General features: G+C 39.2%; 1 protein-coding gene and 1 long non-coding RNA gene across 3 annotated transcripts in view; one reads left to right on the top strand and one right to left on the bottom strand.

Moving 5' to 3' along the window:
• The window catches only part of tmem178b (transmembrane protein 178B), a 137768-nt gene that overhangs the window by 21427 nt on the left and 90584 nt on the right, over nucleotides 1-25757 (bottom strand). The window lies entirely within an intron of this gene.
• On the top strand, nucleotides 12372-17334 carry LOC122975625. Its single transcript, XR_006400754.1, has 3 exons — nucleotides 12372-13573; nucleotides 14574-14666; nucleotides 15917-17334. It is a non-coding gene; the product is annotated as an uncharacterized LOC122975625 (long non-coding RNA).

Genomic DNA, 25757 nt, shown 5'->3' with positions numbered 1-25757 from the left:
TACATTAACCTCTAGTTTTGGAATTTTGACCATGTTTAACGTAGATATCCAACATAACACTATAAGAATAATAGAATATCACAAAAAGCAAGCAAGGTTTAATCAATTAGTTGCCAACTATCAAATTAATCGGCAACTATTTTGATAATTAATTAATCATTTTGTGTCTTTTTTTCTGTTTTTTTTTTGTTTAGTTCTCTACGACATTAAATTGAATATCTTTGGGTTATGGACTCTTGGATGAAACAAAACAAAACATTTTAGATTGCATCTTGGGTTTTGAGAAAACAGTGATTGACATTTTTCCCTATTTTCTGCCATTATATGGACCAAACAACTAATTGATTGATCAAGAAAATAATCAACAGATTAATTGATAGGAAAAATAATCATTAGTTGCATCCCTGCTCTTGCCTGTAAATACAGTATATGTTTAAACACCCTTGAATACACACAAATTATGTTGGTATACTTGGCCAATAAAGCAGATTCTTATTCTGATAAATCAAAGTATTGGACAAAGTGAAGTTTTGACCTGATGATGGTACTAGATTAAAAGTCAGAGGATAGCCAAAGGCATTACAATGCATCTTGAGGTCTGAACAAAATTTGACAGCCATCAATCCAATAGATTTCAAGTCATTTCACTAAGAACAGAATCCAATAGTTTGAGATATTTTAGTTTGGACCAGAGTAGTGGTGCTTAAAGGTTAGTGTTGTGAAGGGGAAGTAGAGGGGATTTATTTTTGCATGTGAGTGACATCTCTTTGTCCTACTGGGGGGGATGAAAGGTATACCTGCTCACCTATTATTAGCAAGAAAACCTTAGGTTATTATAGTGCAGATGAACAAGACTCTCTGGTTTAGTATATATTGCTTTGCATACTGGGGTCTGTGAGACAAATCAGTACAGATGATGACTCATTTATTCACACTGCATTAGGCATGATTTTTATGGAAAAAACAAAAAGGACCAGCCATACAATTCCACTATCTATCTCATATCTGCCATGCTGATAGGTGTCCGGCCAGTTTGATTCACCAAGGGCCAAATCAAAGATAAGTTGCAGCTAATACTCCTTTAGTGAAACCAGCTGCCATTCTTCTATTGTTGCATTAAAGTTATAAGTTGTTGCCATTTTATGCTTCAATGAGAGAAAGTGGAGCTAGACATAAATGACTGAAATAATGAAATGTTCAGTAGAACAATAAACGTCCTAACTGTTCAAATGGAAAAAAGAATGATTAACCACTGTCTTCAAAGATACACACAAAGCACACACTGAATCCTCCTGATTGCTGATGGTGTGCTGTGAATAACTGTGGATAATAACTGTGTTCATTTGTTTACTGTATCAGCATATGACAGGCTGCTGTCTGTCTGCCTTTCTCTACTGCTTAATAGGTTCCATTGTTCAGCTCTGTGCTGCAATTCCCTTTTAATTACGTCCTCTGCTCCAGGACCAATGGCCCAATGAAACGTTATTTCATAAAAGAGAAATGGCTTTTGGTGCCTGTGTGAAAATTTTATTTTCTCAGTCAGATAGATGGAAAGGAAAATGTCCTGTCTGCTACAGCTCAAAGGCTGCCTGTTATTCAGCAGTTTTGCTGCCTTGGATACTCCTGCACACTGTTGGGACTGACTGTAGAGGAGCACAGTGTTGTAACTATGAAGCATATTGTACAGGGATGTGCAGAGAGCTAAGTATTTGTATTTGTATCTATATTTGTTGAGGCAGGAAAATGATTTATATTTGTATTTGTACGAGTATGAGACCCCACACTCCCAGAGTCTCCCAGATCATAGACGACTGCGCTGACTACTGAGCAAAAACCAAGTGCATTGCAAATGTACAGACAGACGTCTACTTATCTATACACCCATAACACAGAGACCGCACAGTGTGTAACATATAGAGAAGAACAAAAGCGATTATTGCTTTGCACTTTTCATTTATTGCATATTTTTTACAACCTAACTTTGTGGAAAGGAGAGAGGGAACACCCCCAACTCCAGGAGTGATATTTAAATTAGGAAATGTGTGTCATGTAGCAGGTGGATGTGACTCCCCTCGTTGAGGTCTGCTGATAGATGTAACAGCGGTGCAGAGGAGAAAGACTGAGATAGCAATGTAACCAACCTGCGTGCTGGTATTTGACATGGTTTTTTCTTTCTTCCTGAAAACAAATCATTTTTAAAATATTTGTATGAAATAAATATTCATAAAAAATCCACCCACCATTTGTACTTTGCTGAATAACATATTTGTATTCAGGCACACCCCTAGTATTGTAGTTGATCTTCAGTCGATGACTTGGGTCAATTTACGTTTTTGGCTTACTCACATCTGCCTCTTCTACTACCACTGTAATTAGTGAGTGAATTCCTACATTGCCCAGACTGCATTTCAACAGCCCCTAAAATGATAGGAGTATATGTGCATATGAATAAACTGAAGTAACCTACTGATTTGTGTCAGTGATGCCTCACTCATTCTGTGTTCATGTCATATTGGAGTAATTTCCAGATTTTGATATGTAAATACTGTTCACACCAACTAATTCTGACTTTTCTGAAAGCTCCAATATATCTGACTTGGTGCTTCATAACATGGAAGTGCCTGAAAATTTATTGTCAGTACACAGTATTTTTTTACCATCACTTGACCAAATCTGTAATCATACAACCATTTTGAGTCGTCTGATGACATGAACACTCACAAGTTGTAAACATGGGAATCTTCACCATATTTCCCATCCATCCCATAATGCGGCATTACTCTAACCCCAACATGGCTTTTAGCTGCGCTGCATTCTGGTCTACTGAGGCTATTGTCATTGTAGACTGCTGGCTGGAAATGAGTGTGTCTAACCTGGAGGTTTCTTTCAAACCTGTCTGATCATCTGGCTGCTTATGTTTATTGACCAACCATCTTTTCAGACTTCTTTTTAGTAATGTCACTGTGATGTCCCAGATATATAGAAATGATAGACAAGACTACAAAAGTGAAACCCAAATTGTACCCTGACATACAGACTGTTGATTTCTGACAGTGTTGAATTGCAAGACTCTAAGAGGACTTTGTGGGCCAAACCTCAAGTCTTCATGTTAGCCGTGCAAAGCTCATCACAATCCTATCTACCGTGATGCCAAGGTTCCACTTTTCACACATGTGGGTGTGTTTTTTTAAGCTTTATGATGAGAGGTGTTGGAAGGGAAAAGGTTTCAGTGAGATTTGCTGAGGTTTTGCTTCTGTAAGCATGCAGCCCTGTCACAGAGGCAGCCTGCAGCCATAGCTCATTGGGGAGGAGGAATAGAGCTTAATTTCATTACCCCATGTCAACTGCCACTGAGGAGAAAACAATAGAGTGGGAAAATCAAATTATGCAAGATAGCAGGGAGGAGGGAGATGGTGGGTGTGATGGGGATGAGTTGGCAGCAGCGCGAGCAGAGTTGATGTCCTTAAACATATGTGCTATTTGCTGAGAAAGCCCTCACAACGTGTCTCGTGGCTTTTGTGGAAGCCTTGTGCCTTCCTCGGGGGGTGGGGGCCATATGGGTAATTTCATGGTATGTCAGCAACAGTATGAGCACCCCTGCAGGTTGAGTCAGAGGCCTGAGGGAGTCAGCTGAGCACATACAGAGGAAGGCGTCCATGGACCAGGGACAGGGAATTATCACTGACAGCCGTCTCCTGGAGAACATCGGACACATCGGTCCCTGCGGTTCTGCCAGTCAGGGCTGGATGCTGGAACGATGGGAGGCGAGATGACACCATGGGTCTCCAGGTCCAACTGGAGGCCCAGGGTGGGGCCAGCAGCTGTCAATCACCTATCTCTGGGAGGCATGTACTGAGCATAGATAGTGACAGGATGGCTAGCATATGGGAGTGTTACTACAATGGCATGCTCTTATCAGCTGTCCATCAGTGTGTCTCCATGGCAATGAGAGATGGGGTTCTGACAGACCTTTGATATGGCAGATTAACACGAAAACAGGGCCATATTAAGGCCCAGTTAGTGATCCAGAGGCTCCAATGTTCATTACACCTCACAATATAACAGTGTTAACAGGATGAACGAGTTTTTAATGTTCAATAATAACGTGGCAAAAACTGCCAGTGAGTGCATATTGGAGTGGGGTCATTAAAATCCAGAAGGTTTATCCTCTTGTGATTAGCAAATTTCATAAGACTGGCTATTACATAATGAGATATTGTGTAGGCAAAGTTTTGGCCGGATTATATTTAAAAAAAGAAAAAGAAGTCAGTTTCATTTTAATGCACCTGTTTTTATGTTGCATATAAAATGTCAGACATTTAAAAAAAAGGCAAAATATCACAGAGAAGTTTTTGTGCTTGGCTAAGGTGGAAAAAGTTTGCATACTGAAAAACTGGTGGATTTTTTAAAAATTTACCTTGACATTGTGGTACCTAATTCTGCAATTTTAATGCAGGGAAAACATTCACAAGTCAGCCCAAAAAATAAAGAGAAAACAAAATAGTAGTGATGTAAAGTAAAAAATGAGACCTTCCCCAACTTTCTCAACAACAGGAGCCTCTGTGTGTGTGTGTTTGTGTGTGAGTGAGCAAGTGCATGTACATACAGCAGGGGGTGGGGGCTTACTGACTGGGAGTGAGAGATGCTTTGCTGAAACACGGTGCAAAACATAACGTTAGAGATCTTTTATGTAATTATGAGAAGTGTAAGCGAGGAAAAAGACATCACCTGCAATAGTCTCATGCCGCAAGCACGCATGCAAGCACTAAAAAGACTGTAACGTTGAAAGATGTCTACTTGATTTGACTCATTTGGACAGAATGAAGCTTTATATTAGCTTCAGATAAACTTTTCAATACATTTTTGCACAGAAGGAGGACTGTGGATTTTGTCCCCCATCACTTACATTGTAAGTGCATTATGAAGGGATCTTCTAATGGTCAGTATGAACAGGGGAAAGATGAAAGTCTGCACACTGCAGCTCCCTTTTTCCTTAAGAGTCAGTTTAATGGGACATCCACAAGTGACATTTAGAGCTACGTTCTCTTCTTCAGACTAAACAAAATATATAGTTGACATCTTAAATAGATTGTAGGATGAAACCCCACAAATGGGTTTAACACATATATCATCACTGTCATGTGACTGGAGCCTATGATCTATTTAAGATGGCGACTATATATTTTGTTTAGTCTGAAGACGAGCATGTAGCTCGAAATGTCACTAGTGGATGTTCCATTCAACTGCATCTAAAGGATATATATTTGTATATTGTTTCTTTTGTCCAGCATCTGTTTAAAGGCAAGAAAGATATATTGGATATTGGATATCTGGACCAAATATTTGGCGCGACAGATTGATCCACATCGTCACCCTAGCTCCCCACTGAATATGATGAATATGCCTGGAATCAGGATACAATCTTTATCACAATCATTTAGCACTTCTAAGCTATTTTACCAGTTGTAATAGGTGACAGAAACTCTATGAACAGGGTAATGATTTCTATTAATCAAGGTCATGAACTTCAATCAAAGGATAAAGAGATGAAAATCATCAGCCTCTGCAAAATGAATTCATATCTCAAAGCATTTGATGATCATCAAACAGAGAAAGAAACCTGCTGGCAAAGAGAAAAAAGGAAATTGTCCAATATGGCGCGTCAGGAAAGTGTTTCCTCACGTGCCAAGCTGTATGACATATTCCTCTGCTAATATACAATATGATGTTGTTTCTAAAAGGCTCTGAAGCTCAGAGAGGCCTGCATGCTGCAGATGGAGCAGAGGCTCTGACAACCAATCACTGCACAACATCATTAAAGAATTGGTTTTGCATGCCGCTGTCTTAATGGCTGTTGTGCCTCCCTTTGATGGGACACTCCACTGGCACTGGTGATAAAACAGAACTTGTGTGACTCAACATTTTTTTTGAGATTTTCTTAATCTTTCCAGGACCGATGCCAAGTTGTTGAGCAAGCAGCACTCTAGCCTGGACCCTGAAAGCTGCTTGAATGATTCAAAGGCAGAACAGGAAGCAGGAGTGAGGGAGAGGCGGTGAGAACAGTGAAAGGCAGAGCTGGAGGAGCGCAAAATACTAATAGCTCTTAGCCATTAATATCTACAGTTCTAGATGCTCTGAGCATGGAAATGAGAGTGTCACTCAGTTGGGAGGGAAGTGTAGAGCTGAGAGCTTAAGCCGCCCAAAAGTGCCCACTAAGGTATAGGGTTGTGCCCGAATACAAATACATTATTCGGCATAGCACAAATAGTGGGTTTTATATGAATATTTGTTTCATACAAATATTTTAGAAATTATTTGTTTTTGGGAAGAAAAAAAAACCCCATGTCAAATACCAGTTCGCAGGTTGGTTACATTGTTATCTCAGTCTCTCTCCTCTGCTCCACTGTTACATCTATTAGGAGTATATCCCAAGGGACTCTCCATAACCTGTTGTTCCCCTTCTCCTTTCCACAAAGTTAGGTTGTAAGAAATGAGCAATAAATGAAAAGTGCAAAGCAAGAATCACCTTTGAAGTTCTTCTACATGTTACATGGTGTGCTGTCTCTGTGTTATGGGTGTATAAATAGGTAGAGGTCTGCCTGCAATGAGTTGATGAGTAAAGTTTTAGCTCAGTCGTCTATGATCTGGGAGACTCAAGTTCAAGACCTGGTGTGGGGACCTCCTTTGTAAGGTAGTTTATTCATGAACACTTATTGTAACACTTTAATTTTCTAAAATTAAAAGCGTAATAAATACAAAAACTTGATTTTAAGCCTCTTTCCACTTTGATTCGAATACAAATACAAATACAAATAATTTTGCTGCCTCAAAAAATACAGATACAAATATAAATACTGGGCTCACTGCACATCCCTACTAAGGTACCCCCACAGTATAATAAGTTGCCCTCTACGGTGCCCACACAGTATGATAAAGTGCCCTCTGAAGTGCCCCCACAGTACAATAAATTGCCCTCTAAGGTGCCCCCACAATATGATTAAGTGCCATCTAAGTTGACAAAGTGCCCTTTAAGGTGTGCCCCCAGTATGATAAAGTACCCTCCAAAATACCCCCACAGAATGATAAAGTGCCCTCTACGGTGCCCCCACAGTATGATAAAATGCTCTCTAAGGTGCCCACACAAAAGAGAAAACATACCAAAGTTCTCTAATGACTGAGTTATGGGTAAATCAGGATGAAATGCCCTATAGAGTGCCTCTATTTGTGACAATCTGGAATGAAGTACCCTCATGGGTGCCCTTTCAGCAGAAAAAATGTGATAGTGCCCTATAAAGTACCCCCAAAAGTGAGAAAACATGATGTGCCCTTTAAATGAAGAGGATGTCATGCAGTGCCCTATGAGTTGCCGTTGTAATGGGGTGAGCTGGAGGTTCTATAAGGGTGTCCTTCTAATGAACAAAAAAAACAACAAAAAAAATCAACAAACAAACAAACAAAAAATGGAAAAAGTACAATTTACAGTTCCCCTAAGTCTAAAATACCGAAGTGCAGAATTTAGTGCCCATTCAATGAAAAAAACAAACAAAACAAAAACAAAAAAACACAATTAAGTTCCCTTTTGGGTGCCCCCACATGTGAGAAAACATGATGCCATGATGAGTACCCTTTTAATGAACAAAAAATAGTGCCCTTAATGTGCCCTGTAGGATGCACTGTATGGGAGAAAAACATGGTAAGGTGCCCTGCAGGGTGTATTGAGTGGGTGAGAAACATGGTGAAGTGCCCTTCCAGTGAAGAACATGAGATACTTTGCCCTGTAAGATGCCCTTACGATGGTGTAAACTGGTCACCATGGTAGAAGTTAATTGATTGATTGAATTGATGAATTTGGTACAGTACTACTCACTCGTTTGCCCAGTCACACCACCTTTAGATTGTTTGGGTCAGTGCAGTCTAAGCTGTAACCTTGATACTACTGCAATTCATGAGGTAGGTCACATAGCAAGGCGTTTTTGCAATTAAAACGAGTGTGTGGATTAAATTTTATTAAGGATACATCACAAATGTATGTAGACTGTATTTTTGTTGATTTTATGTTAAGGCCTGTCCACAGCTGTATTAGCCATTAGCAATTAGAGGGATGCCCAGTAGAACTTCAACCTGTGCATAGGTAAAAAGCTTTTAAAAATGTATCCTGTCATGAAAATGTTATGAAACCTGGAAGAGAACCTTTTGAATAACCCTGCTAACAGACAAACAAACACAGAAGAGTGAGAACATAACTTGATTGGTAGGGGTAAAAACATACATGACAAAGGCAAGAGGGCTAGTGCACTTCTAGTGCTGTATGTCAGTGCCTTACCACCCCAAGTAACTGGAAAGGCATGACAAATGACAGAGCTGCCTGAAGGCCTCTTCATTGCTTTTTCTCACCCTTATGATGGAACATGATTAGCTAATCACAGTCAGATGTGTTACTAGGGTGTGGCCTATATAACATACCAGTGCCTGTTTCCTACTATGATTGTTGATTTTGAAGAGGGCCAAAACGTCATCTGAATAAAAGAGAAATGCATGAGAAGCCAGAGTGTGCAACACTTTTTTCCTACTCTCAAGTCTACTTCAAGTGATCAGCACTTCACTACAACCCTTGGTGTGTTACTTTTCCATTATATAGAGCTGCCCAATCTGTCAAGGATGTTTGCCAATTCCATAACTTTTTCGGATTCAATGTTCAAAAACTAAATTATTTTTTATTACAGATGTGTTGTTTTCCTTATATCCTGAATCATCTTATGAAATGTTAATCTTAATTGGGAGTGTAACCTTTTTACCAAACATGCATCGTTATTCTCTGCTGATGGAGGCCCATTGAATGTATCAGATGCTGTTTATATTTTTCGCTCCTGCCCCTCTGACAGCCCGAGCCCGCAATTGACCCTAACCGTCCATGTCGTCGGTTGACCTGTTGAAGCCATCCATCAAAACTCGAAACCCTAATAAAAACCTAACCCAACCCTGGCCTAAACCTAATCCCATTTCTGCCATTAATCTTAAACCTTAAATCTTCAACTATCATCATGTGAGACCACCAAAATGACCTTACTTTGCAAACAACATGAGGCTCTAAACTATTCCTCTTACAGACTTGTTGACATTAATCTATCCTGAACCTGAAGGTCTGAAGTGCCTCCATTCCCACTGCTCATCCCGTCACTGAATGACATCTGGAATATTCAGTGATTTTATCTTAATAGGTGGCTGGCTGGGGCTAATAGGAGTGAGGAGAGAAGGGGAACAGTGGCCAGATGGGCGCAGCAGTGGGAAACGGTAAAGTAATTACTTCTTAAATTGTGAGAGCTAGATTAAGGAGACAGAGGGCAAAGACATACTCTGGGGTAGATGATGTGATGGATGTAAAGGGGTGTTACCATCACATTGCCCATGGTTGGGCTCGATATTGTCAAACACTTGAAAGAACAATTCATAATTGATTAGTCTGTCATGTTACAATAATGATACAATAAAATATTATGAAGGTCTGAAATAACCACTTGGAAAACATGTCAAGGACGGTAAACCTTAATTGTCTTTGGTGTTATATTATTTCTAAATTCAAAGGATGGACATTTCAATTAAATTCACTTAAAAAATACTTCATTCAGCCCCAACAACCCTGGAACCCTAGACCCTTTGGATGGCCAAAGGCTGCAAGCTCACTGTGTGGCAATTAGTTTGTGATCATTGACCCATTCGCTAAACCTCTCCTCTGACCAGCCATTGTCCAATCAGCAACTGTAACCAGGCACAGCAGGCTCAACTTTTGGATTTCTCAACATGCTGAGGTGGTGTATGTGGAGCTGTAGTAAGAGTGATACTCAATATACAGAGAGTTTGGAGGGTCTTGTAGTGTTAGGCTACATGGATCATCATCTGGTGAGGATGCTGACATTTTGCCTAGGACATGTAGCTTTAAAGGCTTTAGAAGTAGATAATTTTCTATATTTTTCTTATTGTCAACAAATCTCATGTGCAGAGCGAAACCATCAATGAACTGATCTACAAACAAGTATTGTGTGTGTATCCAAAGCTTGCTAAATCTTATTCCTCTCTGCCGTAGACCTCTGTTGTTGTCCAAAAACTATTAAAAACACACCAATGAGCCACACTGATGCACTGGGTGACATGTTCCTATGTCCCTGAAGTGGCTACAGTAGCTTGTTTAGAAATTGTTCTAAAGCGGGAACTTGTTATGCTACACATCACAACCTCTTGATTTTGTACTACATTATAATTTTCTCAAAGAACTTACAATCTTATCACTGTTATTACTCTTTGGAGTCAGCGGTGTGGCTCACTGACATGTTTTTAGGAGTTTTTGGACAACAATGGAGCTCTATGACACAGAGGAATAAGATATATCAGGCTTTGGATACACATACAATACTTGTAACTTGGTAAAAATCCTTTAAGCATGTATGTAAGCATCATTTATGGAGCCATCAAATGCATGTTTAAAACCCTTTGATGGAGTTCTCATTTTAAAATGAGTCACTCACCTAGTTAATGTTAGTTAACTCGCTAACTGGAGCTACTAAAATCTGCTGGCTTTTGTCTACCTCATTCTGAAATCAAGTAGCCATTGTTTCAAACTGACTGAATTTTGGGTAGCAAATCTGCCACAGTTATCATTGTAAACTGCCTGTGAGAGAACAGAACATTTTGACAGGCATAGCAAGAGAAAATAAGGAGGGTTGGGGTTAAAGAAGGAGATATTTGATTCATCTGCTTTCAAGGTCTGTATTATTTCAATTTATGCTGTGCTCACATGCTGCATATTGCTGAGTAAATGTTTGCTTAGTCAAATTATTACAAACTGATTTCTAATTATTGTAGTGCATACACAATGCAGAGAGGGTGGGAGAAATGGAGGGATCAATAGGGGCCTATGGCTGACTTTTGCCCTGGGGCCGTCTTGCATATTAATCCATGTTAATACTGTATATTCATATTATAACTCAAAATGGGTTTAGTTTACATAGACAGTGCAGATTTCTTACAATGGCAACTGTATGGTCACTAAATCTCAGTCTGTTATCAGTATTTGTAGTTCTGGATGATTTCAACTGCTCCTCCTTTTGTGCATATGATGCAGACTCTTTAGACCTCATACTACTGCTGGGTTTTCTCCAGGATTTATTGTCTGTAGACTTTAAGCTTGAAGACTGGCTGAAACTGCTTAAATTTCAAAAAGGGAAGTTGTCTCTTTCCAAAAGCAGAGAGAGAGAGGGAAGCAGAGAGGGTAAGAGCCAGAGTAAAAATGTAGGAGGAGAAGGCAGACGGAGAGAGTTGATATGAGTGGGATGGACTTGAACAAACAGACAGAGAAAAAGACTCTGCTTCTGACAGAGACTCCCACCCAGTCGCCAGTTCCCATTTGAAGTCAATTCAACAGACTTACTCAGAATTTACTCTGCTCTTTCAACAGTAATCCTGCAGTGCCATACAGAAACAACTTGTGATTTGGTTTGTTAGCAGAGAGTATAAGCATCTGCTGCTGCCCAGGGTGTTTGTTTACACCCTGTGATGAAGCTGTACGGCAGGTAACTGAGAAGTGGAGGCCAGTGGAGCTGTGGGTAGCAGCAGGGTGACAGACATGCCATGTGTTAAGTGCCCACCATTTCTCACAGTGCTGGAACTTTCATCTGGTAGTCAGGTGACCTGCAGCCCTGTCTGACTGGATGGATGATAACAGTCTGTGTGTTTGACACCTGCTGCTCTGTGCAGGTCCTATACAGTATGACAGCTGTGGTGAGAAGCATACAGTGGGTGTGTAGAAAGAAGTGCAGATAAGGGGCGCTCCAGTAGTCTGCTAGTTAAGACCATAGACTGTATATAAAGCTGGATGTAGTGAGGTGTGATGTCACTCGATGGTTTGCATTGGAGGAGATGGTAACCCCTGTCTCTGTTCAAAAATAGTCTCTGGCATTGAATATGAATTTCCTGTTTCCATGTGACCAAAACCCCACACTTAGGTCATGTGATAACCCCTAAAAAGACCAGTGTGTAGGATTTAGTGGCATCTAGTGGTGAGATTGCAGATTGCAACCAACTGAATACCCCTCCCTCTCCCCTCCCCTTCCAAGCGTGTAGGAGAACCAATGGTGGCTGTGAAACTTGCGAAAAATGCAAAACCCTCTCTAGAGCCAGTGTTTGCTTTGTCCATTCTGGGCTACTGTAGAAACGTGGCGGTGCAACATGGCGGACTCCATGGAAGAGGACCTGCTCCCTATGTAGATGTAAAGGACTCATTCTAAGCCAACGAAAACACAACAATTCTTATTTTCAGGTGATTATACACTTATTAAAACATACTTGTGAATATCATATTCCATTTCTGCCAAGTCTGCTCCACTAGATGCCACTAAATTCTACATACTGCACCTTTAACAATCTTCCTAACAAATGAGTATCTGCTAATTAAGCCCAAGAGATGTGGCTGAAAGCTCCAGAAAAACCAAGTAAGAAGAATTATTTTTTCAAACTGCCTCGAAGGTCAATTTTTATTCCTATAAATGCAGTTAATTATTTTAGTTATTGTGCTCACATGGTCCATAAAGTTGTATTTAATGAAATTAGCAAAAACAAACTGATATGGAAGCCTTGGGGAAGGGAGGATTATGTGGTACTAATGCTTTATGTACCATTCATGATGGGAACTTGGGGGCCACAGGCTATACATAATGCTCAGAAATCCAATCAGGGTCCAACCATAAATGTTTTGCTCCTGGGCCCTTGAACAACTTCATCAGGCCATGTGTTAAGCAAGATGCTGACGTAGTTAAGATGCTGATGTAGTTAAGGATGGTACATAACTTTTAGTGCATCCACAGGAGGCATGTCAGAGAGGGGTCATGTGGGTATCAATGTCATAGGGGTCACCTTAACAAATACATGAATATGAATGTGAAGTGGGGTTTGGCTGGAAATGTTGACTTCTCCTGGATGGATCAAGACTAAAAACTCTATGTGTAAATCAAACATATACTGAGTTGAGCTGAGGTAAGAAGTGAAGCATTGATGTCTAACGACACTTTCTGTCTTTTTTTTCTGAGCATCCAGCAGCTTGTCCTTTGTCAGCAGCACATGCCTCAGTATCTAAGGAGGACTGTGTTTCTATTCTCACAAGCCAGAGAGAGAGAGAGAGAAGGGAGATGACCTTGGTTTTTCAGACTGTGGAGCGGCCTTGCTGCCTGCATGCACTGAGGAGATAAGCAGAAGTGCTGAGGAGCCAACGTGACAAACCCTGACGCCACACAGTGCTAAAGCTGGACTCTCCAGCACTGATAGGCTGTATATATACAGGAATACTGCAGGACTGGCTCATGTGATGCTTCCATTCAACATCTGTACACCCACACACAGCCCCCTCTTATCTGCCCCATATACTGACTCATTTTTCAACCAACTTTAATTACAGTTGCATGGTGGAGAATAATGGAGCTTAAAAAGAGATGGTGACAGCAAATGTACTGGAACTATTGTGGCCCTGCCTGGGAGTGCTGAATTGTTTGTTCAGTCCTACAGACATGACCCTTGCTGAAATATGCAGGTAAACAAATGAACAGTTTACAGGGAGCAATGTAAAGCTTAATGTGGACATGTTTTATACAATCAGGAAACTTTATTCTTAAAGCTCCACCTTAAGGGAATGTTTGTGTATCACTTAGTGCTCGTATGTCATGGTAATCATTGGCATCCATCCAGAGGTAATCTGATTACAGTGTAAAATAGAGGGATTTATGAAACTATGGTCTTTGGTACATCTGTTCTCAGAGGCCTAAAGCAGGCTGTTGAAATGTGTAATCCCTGTTTGCTATCCTGCTGGTGAAGGTGAGTAAACAATACCTATAGCAACCATATCATGCAGATACTGTAAAGGGATTTGGGCGTCCTTTGGTGTGTGTATGCATGTACTTACACATGTTTGTACAAAGAACATTGGAAAAGCAAGTTAAAGCCTCACCCTGAGGCCTTGCCTACAAGTGTAAAGAAATCCAGTGTGACTGAACAGGTCCTCAATAGAAAACTGGTCTATAGGCTCTCACCATATATGAGCAGTTGTCGTCTTAGCTTTATGCCACACAGCCCCAACCCTCAGCTAACATGTTGTTTTGCAAAAACTGTTTTCCCCATACACACTGATTTATGCAGATTTATACTCTGCAGACCGTTTTGGAAAAGCTCAGTTTTTGGGTGAGAAAAAATGTTGTTTTAGTCTGCATGCAAACTGAAATAAAAAGATGCACAAATTCAACTGTCTCAGCATGAATGTACTCTAAAAATGAGTGCGCCAGAGATGTCATTAATAATCAGTCATAGTACATCTTCGTTTTCTCTTTGCTTGCCTGTCTGATTGTCTGAGTGCTCGTGTCTCCCGCAAGTTCTCCAAACTAAATGAGAAAATGTTGTTTCTAAATGCCTTTAACAATGACCCACAGGCTGTTTCTGATCTGACAACCCCTTTCACATGAAGACATTGTTTTTCACTGGTTGGTTAGGGTATGGTAGGGATCTGGTTGGGTAAACGTAAATTTTTTGTCATATTTTAGGGGCAGACACAAAGACTCTGGTGAGGATGCATCTGGATGCACCAGACCACTGAACGCTCTGGGGTGACGTGATGGGTGATGTACTGCAAGTTGGTCAGTCCTTGGTTTTTGCTCTGATGTTTTCAACATGGCTGCCACGTTATAAACTTTCTCATTTTACAGCTAAACAGTACACTAAAGTATGTTTCTGAAAACATTTGAGGGGTAAAATAGGCAATGCAGTAACAGAATCTTGATTCATATTTGATCAGCACTGCCTTGTTTGATAGTTTGATCTGAGTTTCACAAGCCATCCGCGTGATGGACGTCATTTGCATAAAGTTGAGGTCGAGTTGTGATATGCAAATTCAGAAACGGCAGGTGGTCCTTCAACTCGCTGTGCCGTAACCATCATGCACTGTATAGCCGGATCTCCTGTTATCCATAGAAAATGAATGGGATCCATTGACTTGACATCCATCAATAGATTCGCTGTGTCTGCACCTTTAATCATTTGAACAAATGAAGTATGCTGTTGTTGTTCTTGGGAGGACAGACTCAGTTTTCTTGGCTTGTCAGACTTCTGTTTAGTGATGTCAGCATTAGGATTGCAACTAGAAATCATTTGATTAATCTGTCGATTATTTTCTCAATTAGTCTGTTAGTTGTTTGGTCCACAAAATGTCAGAAAATGATGAAAAATGTCGATTACTGTTTCCCAAAGCCCAAGACGCAACCTCAGATGTCTTGGTTTGTCCACAACAGTCCACAACCAAAAGATATTCAGTTTATTGTCATATAAGACTAAAGAAACCAGAAAATATTCACATTTGGAGAAGCTGGAATCAGATCATTTTAATTATTTTCTCTTAAAAAATGATTAATCGATTATCAAAATAGTTGGCGATTAATTTAATAGTTGGCAACTAATCAGTTTCCAACTAATCACTGCAGCTGTAATTACCATGTTCATAGATCTCAGCAATTAAATTGGTGAGTGCAATGTTACTGAAAAAAAATATGAATAAAACATAAGAGGAATAAAAGGAATTATTCTTAAAAAAGTGTTCCATGTGTTTTTCATGATGCTTCATATTCCAGATTTCTGTTTTCCCTGCAATACCAACAAGGAGTTAATCCCTCTAGTACTGCTGTGTCTACTCAGCAAAATAGTTACTTAAACAGAGTAAATGCATTCTCTCCAGCACATATCATATGATGGAGAGAGAGAGGAGAGCAGCTCTTTAGGTGGCTAACTTTGAGTTAATTACAGTAAACTAGGGGGATAGCAGTGCACTGTGAAATCTTATGTGGCAGTTGGTCAAAGTAAGCTAAGCTTTCTCTCCTTTTTCTTCTTTTTTCAGTCAGGGTAAATGACTTGAAGATTTCTGAGCTGGTGGATACAGAAGCTCTGTGATGTAACTAACCGGATTAACGGTTAGCTAGGACTTCATGGGAGGAAAATGCAGTGTGGACTCCTCATCCTCTGCTGCAATGGCAACACATACAGCATTAAATGTATAGAAGATACACTTACACACACACACACACACTGGAATTACATACACACCTTTACTGTCTATGACAAACTAAGGATGAAGAAAGAGTGACCACATGATCAACAAATTATGTTCATGCAACCGTTGTTTGAGGCAAAGAACACCAGAATGACTAAAACCATTAAAAACTAGGTAGCCTCTAGAAATCATGTCAAATAGGGTATTGAATTTTCACAAAGGTATCTTTACTTCTGATGAGTCCTACAGTACATTACAATTCCTACAAATTAAACAACAAAATATTCTTATTGTCTTTAAAAACAACCAATATTAACATATTCCTGCCTCATGGACAGGATAACATACTCATCCCTGCCATCCAAACATCTCACCAATCACCATTGATTCATATGACTGTTCCTGATCTGCCACTGATTGTTAAGTTCAGGCAGAAAAACTACTTAGGGTTGGAGAATGATTGTGGTTTGGTTTTTCTTAAGGTTATGACACTTTTGTATGTTGTATGTTTGTGTCCATGTACTGCAACCTCTTCCTCACAAGGTATTGAGGCTCTAGAAAAACATCATGCCATACTCTTGACAGATGGACATGGACACTAGAGATCCTTATCAGAGAAATGTAAACATACATAGAATCCAGGCTTTTGAGGCCCCTGGAGGAAAACCTTGTCTTATAGTGTGTGCTGCCATATTCAGTAGTTTCACTGAGGTTTTAGTAAAATGGGCATCTTTCAATTGATGCAAATATTTAAGATACAGGGTTTGGTTGGACGGGTTCAAAAGATGTTATATTGAATACCAATCAATAGTTTCTACAGTATTGACAAGGAGACCATTAGAGTTAGCGGTGATATTCAGTAACAACAGCAAGGCAAAAAGAAAAAACAAGGATATTGTAAGTAAATATTAGCATGTGGTCAAAGTCATTCCTTCATTTGAATGTGGGCAGTGTGTTGATGCAGCAGGGATGCCAGTGCAGTGGGGTCCACAAAACAATAAAGAGTCATCTGGCAGAAAAGTTGAGCCGGGGTCAATTTTTGCTGCAACGCCATCCAGCAAGGTGCTGCATTGGCCAATCACATACATGCTGTTTACATTTGTTGTAACATCCTGTCTGTGAGTATTACAAACCACTGTGCTGTGTTTTTGTGTCTGATAAACCTTTAAATGAATTAATCTGTAGCTCCAACATGACTTCCTGGATGGTTTTTCATTGTTTCATTGGTACCTTAAACAACACGCCCCCACCAACACATTGTTTTTACGCAGGGCTGATTTTGGTCTGAATGCAGCCCAAGTCATTTTAAGATCTCTGAACTGAAGGAATTAAAGAATTGTTGTTAAGTTGATTTCTATTATTGATCTCTTATTGAATTTTGCTTCAAGTCCCTGACAATATACATGACTAGTGCTAATGATTACTTGAGGAGGTTTATATGCATTTTTCTTTTACTCGAACAAACCTTAGTGTATTATCTTAAGACGCTGTCTCCGCCAGAGTGTCCTACTTTGGAAAAATCATTAAAACTTACTGAGGCATTTAATGCCAATTTTATGGCTTTTTTGTGAGCTACTGCTTGCAGACTGCAGACTCTTGTCCTATAGACTCTCCAACACACCCACGCAGATACTCCCAGCATAAAAGATAGGACAGATGATGTGAGCGATTGCAATGTTTAGCCTATCACTTGATCATGAATATGCAACTATGTGCAGTATAGTTAGTGGTGGCGGTGGGGGTGGGGGTGGGGGTGGGGAGGGTGTTGTCTGTCCTAGGGAGGAGACAGGGAGGAGGGGTTTCTCTGTGAGGAGATTTGGTGAGGTGTAGCGTGGCACTGCTTTGAAGTCTCTGAATTGCTGTTGCAGACAACCATGAGATGGGACTTTGAGTTTCCAATTACGCATGGCTCTGTGCAAAATATGAGGAAACTAACTTCACTCAGCTGGCAAGATATGTCAGCCCCATGCTGAAGATAAGAAGCTGGCTGCCAAGTTTCTTTGCATGTTATATAACATGTTTTATGTCATATTTTGCATCATGTATCTCCACTTACTATGTCAACATGCTGTTTCAGTGGCATTTCTACCATGACGAGAATAAAATCCAGAGCTTCCATTATTCAAAGCTAGGCAACTGTCCTGGGCTTCAGCAGCCAGAGGGCTCACTGAAAAGGAATAGAATGTAATAGGCACTTTTTGCATTCATTTTTAGACATTTGAGGTTTTTGTTACATGAAAATATCGAATAGAAAGAACTAAAAGGCCCATTTGAACCGCTTCAATTCAGGCTCAAACACCACATATGGTTGTTTTTCAGCTCATGAAGAGATGATGATGAGATGCTTAACTTAAACCTATGAAAATAAATAAACCAGGTACAAATACATAGAACAAACCTGCCTGCATGCTACCGATTTCTGCTGCTGTACACACTGTTCACACAGAGTATCTGTTAGCTTCTGAATCTCTTTGCCAGTTTACATTTGATATTTTGCCAGGCTACTACTGAAGTTAGATTACAGTGTTTACCACACTGAGCTGTACACATGCTGACTTATACAGCCTTTTCATCAATGTGACTCACATGCATCTATATTGCTGAAGGGATTTATCCGTCCTTGTATGATGCATCACAGATAGACTGCCACAGCACTTAAAGCCAAGATTCTCTGTTCTACAAGTGAAAGGAAGGCATAAAGAGATGAGTAATTGTTATACACCATTCAAATTAATTATGCACTGAAAAATACTGTGTATTCTCCAGCCTCTGTTTCTGTAAAAGATAGAGTGAGAGGATCTGTAGCTGGAAACTACAGTGCAGCACAATGAAGCTAAGTTGGCAGGAGCAGAGCTGTTGATATACTGTGCATCTCCTCATACTGTTTTTAGAGAGAAAGCAACATGAGCCAAGGCTGGCTCTGCTCTAGACCTCCTATACTACTGCTGAAGCTGAAAGACATCTCCACTGTTATACAGTATTTTATATTAACCGTTTATTATCTAGGAAAATTCAATTGGGACATTTCATGCACATTTCCATGTCCATATTTTTATTTATTATTCTTTACTCAAAATGGCAACTTCTCAAATACATCTAGGGCTGCTCCATTAATCCAACTTGATTGGATTGTATGGATGATATATATATATATATATATATATATATGCGCATGTATGTATGTGTTGTATGTGTGTGTGTGTACATATATATATACATAATAATAATAATTAATATTATATGTCTTTTATTGTTGTTTTGTTTGTTTTTCAGTTGAATATATATTTAAAGTTCAAATAAATCCACTGTTAAAGAGACAAGTTTTTTAAAAAACAGTTCAATAAAGGCATGGTGTTTCCGAGGTCAATGAGTTATTGTGTTAAATAATCGTGATCTCAATATTGACTAAAATAGTGATTGTGATTTTTGCCATAATCCAGCAGCCCTAAATACATCCGTACATGTTGGAGCCTGAATCAGATGTGGAACAAGAGAGTGGACAATACAAACAACACATGGAAAAACCTTAGCAACCACCTCAGCAACAAAGATTACAGAACAGATTGTTTATGGACATGTGACAAGCTGACGTCACCCCACCCCATGTTCAGAGGAGGCTGAAACCTGCGCTTTGTCTTACAGGGAACATTTTTACATAATCTCACCTCAACTTTGACCATGTTTAACATCCAACATAATAACATTATATAAATAACAGAAATTCACAAAAGGCATAATATGTCCACTTTCAGATTGACTGAGGAACACCCTGCTTCACAATCACACAGTGCCAAACATTCACACTCTACTGGTGCAACTCAATGATGGATTGATGGACAATTCTGCAAAACGCAGTTTATGTTCAGAGCCAACATTTTTAAAATGATTTCTTTGTACAATTTCTGCAAATGGTTAAAGAAATGTGCTTATGCTTAGATGAGAAGACTGATACCACTGTTGGACATGATAATGTTATCAATCTTCTCATCTAACTCTCATGAGAAAGAGAATAAGTGTATTTTCCAAAATGTTATACTTTTCCTTTCAGGTAGTGACGCTCTGAAATCATCACTGGGCTGCTTCTCTCAGTCTCTTGCTGTATTGAGAATACTTCTAATACAATCTGTGCTGAACACTTTCTGCTGCTGCTTCATCTTTCCACCACCACACCACTGGAAGGCTTTTATTGTGAAGCAGCTACAGGAAATTTTAACTCTGTCACAAAGGTTAGAAATTGTCTCCTTACTCCTCATTTAATAGAAATGAGGCTTTTAGGGTTAGGGCTTTCAACACTGTGGACCACAGTATCCTGATTGAGAGACATACAGCCAAAGTCCACTGGATCCGGTTGAGTTGCGTTCAGCTGCCATTCTAGCGTGCATTCATCTTGTTATACTGAAGCTGAATTACCGATAGAGTTGTTCTCATTTTAAATACATGTATATATTTTTTCAAATATGTTTCTGTCTCTGTTGTCAGATAAAGGGAATGAGTAAAAATTTGGTTGCAGTTCATAAATACAATGTTGACCAGCAGTCATTACCAAGCTGCTGATAAAATCATTATTTTATGATCACGACATCGTCAGACAAAATAAACAAAAATACATGTTGATGACAAGCTGTGCTGTGAGATCAACTGTACTGTCATTTAAAATGAGTGATCACAGAGGAAGTGAAAAGTGACAAAACTGTGGACACCTTTAAAAGCAGCTCAAGACCCACCTGTGTAGCCTTTGTTTAGTTTGATACATTTGGTTTGTTATTTTACTGTTAGTGATATGTTTGACTTTTTCATGTCATTTTGTGAAATATGCTCTAGAAAGCTGATTTATAAAGTAAATGTTTTTACTACTTTCTGCGCTTTTTTTCCTCAGTAACAAATTAGGCAGTCCCTTGCACTGTGTGTGCATCACAGATGAAAATTCAACAACACACACATTAAATGTGTAAATCCTAAATTGTGTTCTGATTCAGAGCCCAGTCCATTCTCCAAACACACATCTGCCTCTCAGACCTGCTGTCTGCCTGCCGTGACCCCCAGGACAGCGATAAGGTCCACACTCAACCCTGTGTCCGGCCTAAAAATAACACCAAGCTGCTGACTGCAGCACACGTCATCATGAGTCTGCAAAAAAAAGCTCCTGTAACCCTTCGGCTCAAAGTTAACCAAATTGCTGCCAAAACCTGCAGTCTGTCTAGATCTATTTTATTTTTATTTCAGAATTTAAATAGAGGATAAACCCTTGAAATGCACCATCTCGTTTTCAAGGGTGTCCTCACAGAGAATAAAAAGTCACAATATTTAAACAAAACAAAATATATTAGATAATAAATAATAAATAATATGAATAAATAAATAAATAAAATAAATACAATACAATAACAAAAAAACAATCAACATGATAACATCAACATGGACATACACATAGACATAAGGGCTCTCTCATCATCCCAAACCCCACCTGCTACATCTGTTACATGAGTCATCTGTACAAAGGATGAACAAGAAAGAAATGAATAGATCAAATAACATTATGTCAAAGTATAAAGTCTACTTATGGACAAATATGAAGGTACATACAATCAAAAACAAGAACAAGTAGATTTAAGGTGGATAAGCAACAAAGTCTTGAAGTCATGGAAAGAATAAATTGATATGAGTCAGTTAGGCAAATTATTCCAATCTGATGGTGCTTTCAACTTAAAAGCACATCTCCCAATTACTTTACAAATTCTAGGCACAGAAAAAAGGATGTTGAGTGTGTCTAAGTGAATATGATGAACCGAATGGAACCAAAAAAATGTTTTAAGTATACAGAATAGTTAGAGTAAATGTACTTGAAAACAAAGAGCAACCAATGAAAATATCTCCTAGAGGGAAGTGGTAGCCAGTTCAGTGTGTTGTACATGAAACAATGATGTGTGCATTAAGGACACCTCAGGACAAATCTACAAATATTATTGTAGACTACATTTAAAGGTTGAAGATGGGATTCTGAGGTGTTCTGGTATATGATATCACCATAATCAATAACAGGAAATAAAAACTGTTGGACAATTAGTTTTCTTACTTGGAGAGTAAGACAATTAATTGACCAATATAGCATTTATTTTATTTCTAATAAAGTCAATATGAGGCCTAAAAGACAATTCACAATCAATCCAAAGTCACAAGTATTTAAATTTATCAATGTTAATAAGTGAAGTCCCATACGTAACATTAATAGCCAGCTCAGCAGGTGAATGATTAAGATTATAACTAGTCCCAAACAACATGCTGCAAGACTTCTGCTTGAATAATATGAGATTGTTATTTAAAAAAAAAGTTTTTGAACAAAAGAAAATTCTGATTGCAAAGAGCTTTGAATTTTAGTTATATCAGAGTCAGCTGTGTATATAACATCATCATCTGCATATAACTGAACAGAACAATTTGAACAAATTTTAGGATAAAAACAGAGAAAAGTAAAGGATAGGTCCTTGTGGTACATGCCTTTCAACAGTTAAATAATCTGATTGATGATGAAAAGAAACACAACGATAACGGTTATGGAAGTAAGAATTAAACCAAAATAATGCCTGCCGAGTGACACCAATAGCATAAAGTTTATCAAGAGGAAGATAATGGTCAACTAAATCGAAATCTTTCTGTGTATGTGTGTGTGTGTGTCTGAAGTGAAGACCATTGGTGGTTACGTCTCATTGAATCACTCCCAATACATTCCAAATGACTTCCCTCTCATTTCATCAAGGCCAGTCCAAATAGAAATACTATGCTCTGAAATCAATCTGCTCTGTCCTCTTCATTTGCTAGTCATCACAGTGTGCAGAAATGCTTCTATGTACAGTACATTATGCATTTAAGTCAATGTACATTTGAAAATTATGGACAATGGACAGTTGTTTAATACAATATATTGTACATTGTGTGCATAAATGTCTAAATCCTATATAATACCACAAAGAGCAGAGGGTTTGCTCCCAATTGTCTCCTTGTAATTACGTTCATTACAGCTACTTTGCATTAGCAATTATGAAAGATAATGATGCCCATATTAAAATGTCAGATGTATGTGAAACGTGAACTATCCACTCCTGAGAACAAAAGTCATACAGAGGACAACAGGCTGGATGTTGGGCATAGAAAACACAGGACCAGAATCTGGATCATGTCCTGCGTTCAGCATGTTGTTACAGTAAATGTGGGCTATAGAAATATTTTGGTTAAGGAAAGATGGTGGTTTTGGTTCAATATAGAGACATTAAACTCATCCTGCATCATGTCACCTTTCTCAACATTTATCCAAGACCACCACCTTTCTCTAACCTCAACCTAGTGAACAATAAAACTGTTAACCATGTTTTACGTGCCAGCAGAGCAGAATGACCTTTATTTAAAAGAGTTTTTGGTGAAAAGGCGAAATGATCACAGAGTAAGAGTGGCTTTTACAGACGAATCCTCTAAGCCAAAGCTCTGCCAGATTGATCCACGGGCTACTGTGACTCACGCACTTGACTGCATGTGCTGGAGATGTGGCACAATTCTTCCGCCATCCATTTTGAATGGAAGTGGGGAGAAGGGGATGCAAGTGCTATTTTCAGCAGCTGAGGCAAAAGCTCACATGCAAAAAAGGATTATCTACATGGACAAATATAGAGCAGCAAAGAGTGGATTAACACAACCATTATATTCTAAATGCACCACCTAAGATACCACAAGAATTCTATGAAATTACATTTTTTTTTTTATTCAAACCCAGCCTTGTTAATCAGCTCAGTTAATATTATCATTTCAGCTGTCCTCATATATCACTCTCGCTCATTACCAAGGATTTTTTCCCTAGTCATTTTGTTTAACTGATCCTGTCCAGTTGAAATGGATATTTAAAAATCATACCTCATGAGTTGTATTTTGCAGTTAGAATATAAAATAATCCAGATTGCCTGTATGTTGGAAGACATGAACAATTACAGAAAGGTCATGTATGTCACAATCTGCTCCTCAGTCCCTCTCTGCAGCCACACGCTCTCATCCCCAGCCCTCTGCATTACTCTCTGTTTCTGTATCCAGTCCCTGCTCACTTCTCCCAGGTCATGTACTTTCTTCCTACTCCCCAGACACATCCTCAAACTGTCCACCAGACGCCCTCGACTTTCCCTCCTTTCCCCATCTACACACCTGTTCCTAATTCTCATCAGTCCTGCAGCTACCTGGCCTATCCCTCACCTGCATTTCATTCCCTCATCAGACACATCACTTACTGGTCCATTTCTTTTGTTCGTCATAGTTGTTTCCATGGACTCTCATGTTCTAGCCATCTTGACCTTGACCTTGACCTTGACCTTGTTCCTGTTCCTGTTCCTGTCTGTTCCGTTCCTTTTACTTTTGTTACCTTGTTTTTTTTGTATGCTTGAGATGTTTCTTTAGTTCTCTAGCTCTCATGGTTTCCTGTTTCCCTCACATTAATCCAACAGAGCTGTAAAGCAGACAGCTATTATCCCCCACTGGAGCGCTAAATGAACTTGGAAAGCTAAGACTGCAGAAGAGCAAGTTCCATAATCCACAGCTGTCTTAAAGGATGCGGTTGCTTGTGGCAGCCTACTGTCCTCATCACATCATCAATGTCCAGAGAGGGACAGCTCTCTGCCAGAGGTGGAAGCAGCTGTAGGCTGTTCCATGTGACACACTTGTCAGTATAAGAATCCAACTGCATGCCACTTAAATCCCTCCTCTCCTGCACTGATCACAGCCATGTGTTGGTCTGAGGATAATAATATTTTTTTAAGGCCTAGACTGTCCAAATTTGATTTCGTTCACATTTCCCATGAATATTAATGAGCCACAACTCAGCATCCAGCCTTTCAACTGGGCTTCAATCTCACATTTCCTCCTTCAGTCCTCAGTGACAAAAGCAATACTTTGCACAAAACACATCTACTGGAATGAGTCAGTGTTTTATATCATGCAGTGATATAGTGGTGATGATGATCATCATAAGGAAATTGACCTCCAATACAAATAAAACCAGAAGTTTGATACTACATATATGTGGGCCTGATCCTGTGATCTTGTATTTGTTACTATACATACAAAAAAGTTGGATTGTGTACTGAAAAAAGTCTGAGAAAATAACCCTGATGATGTCATCATGATGTAAGATGTGGATGGATCCAGTGTTTTTAGTGCTCGATCCATACTGGGGGACTAAAAATTATCTGAGTCTCCACTGCTTCAATTTTGACTCTTCTGCTTTTAAGTCCCTACACTTTATGGAAATGAAAAAAGTTAAAAGTTGAAATAAGAGTGTGGCCGTTGGTCATTGTAGAAAAAACTGTTGTTAGAAGAAGTGATTGTCACTTCTAATAGAAGGATATGAAAATGTGTATTTTGGTAGATTAAGTATAAACCACAAACATAAACCATCACTCATATACAAAATTAAAGGCCCTATTTATTTTATCTAAACAAATAAATAAATGAATAAAAGCAAAAGTGCTTCATCTCTGACTTCTGACTTCAGGAGATCATTTCAGAAAGCTTTTTCACGTCATATAGGATGGATAACTGCATGATATTGTTCTCTAACTGCTTGGATTGTGTAGCTATACTCTGTTTTGGAAGGAGCCTAACACCATTTGTCATACAGGGCATTTCTGACACTCATGGGAATCCATGGGAATATGTT

The sequence above is a fragment of the Thunnus albacares genome, chromosome 23, assembly GCF_914725855.1.
Source record: "Thunnus albacares chromosome 23, fThuAlb1.1, whole genome shotgun sequence".
NCBI lineage: Eukaryota > Metazoa > Chordata > Actinopteri > Scombriformes > Scombridae > Thunnus > Thunnus albacares.
This window is presented reverse-complemented; position numbering and strand designations above follow the sequence as displayed.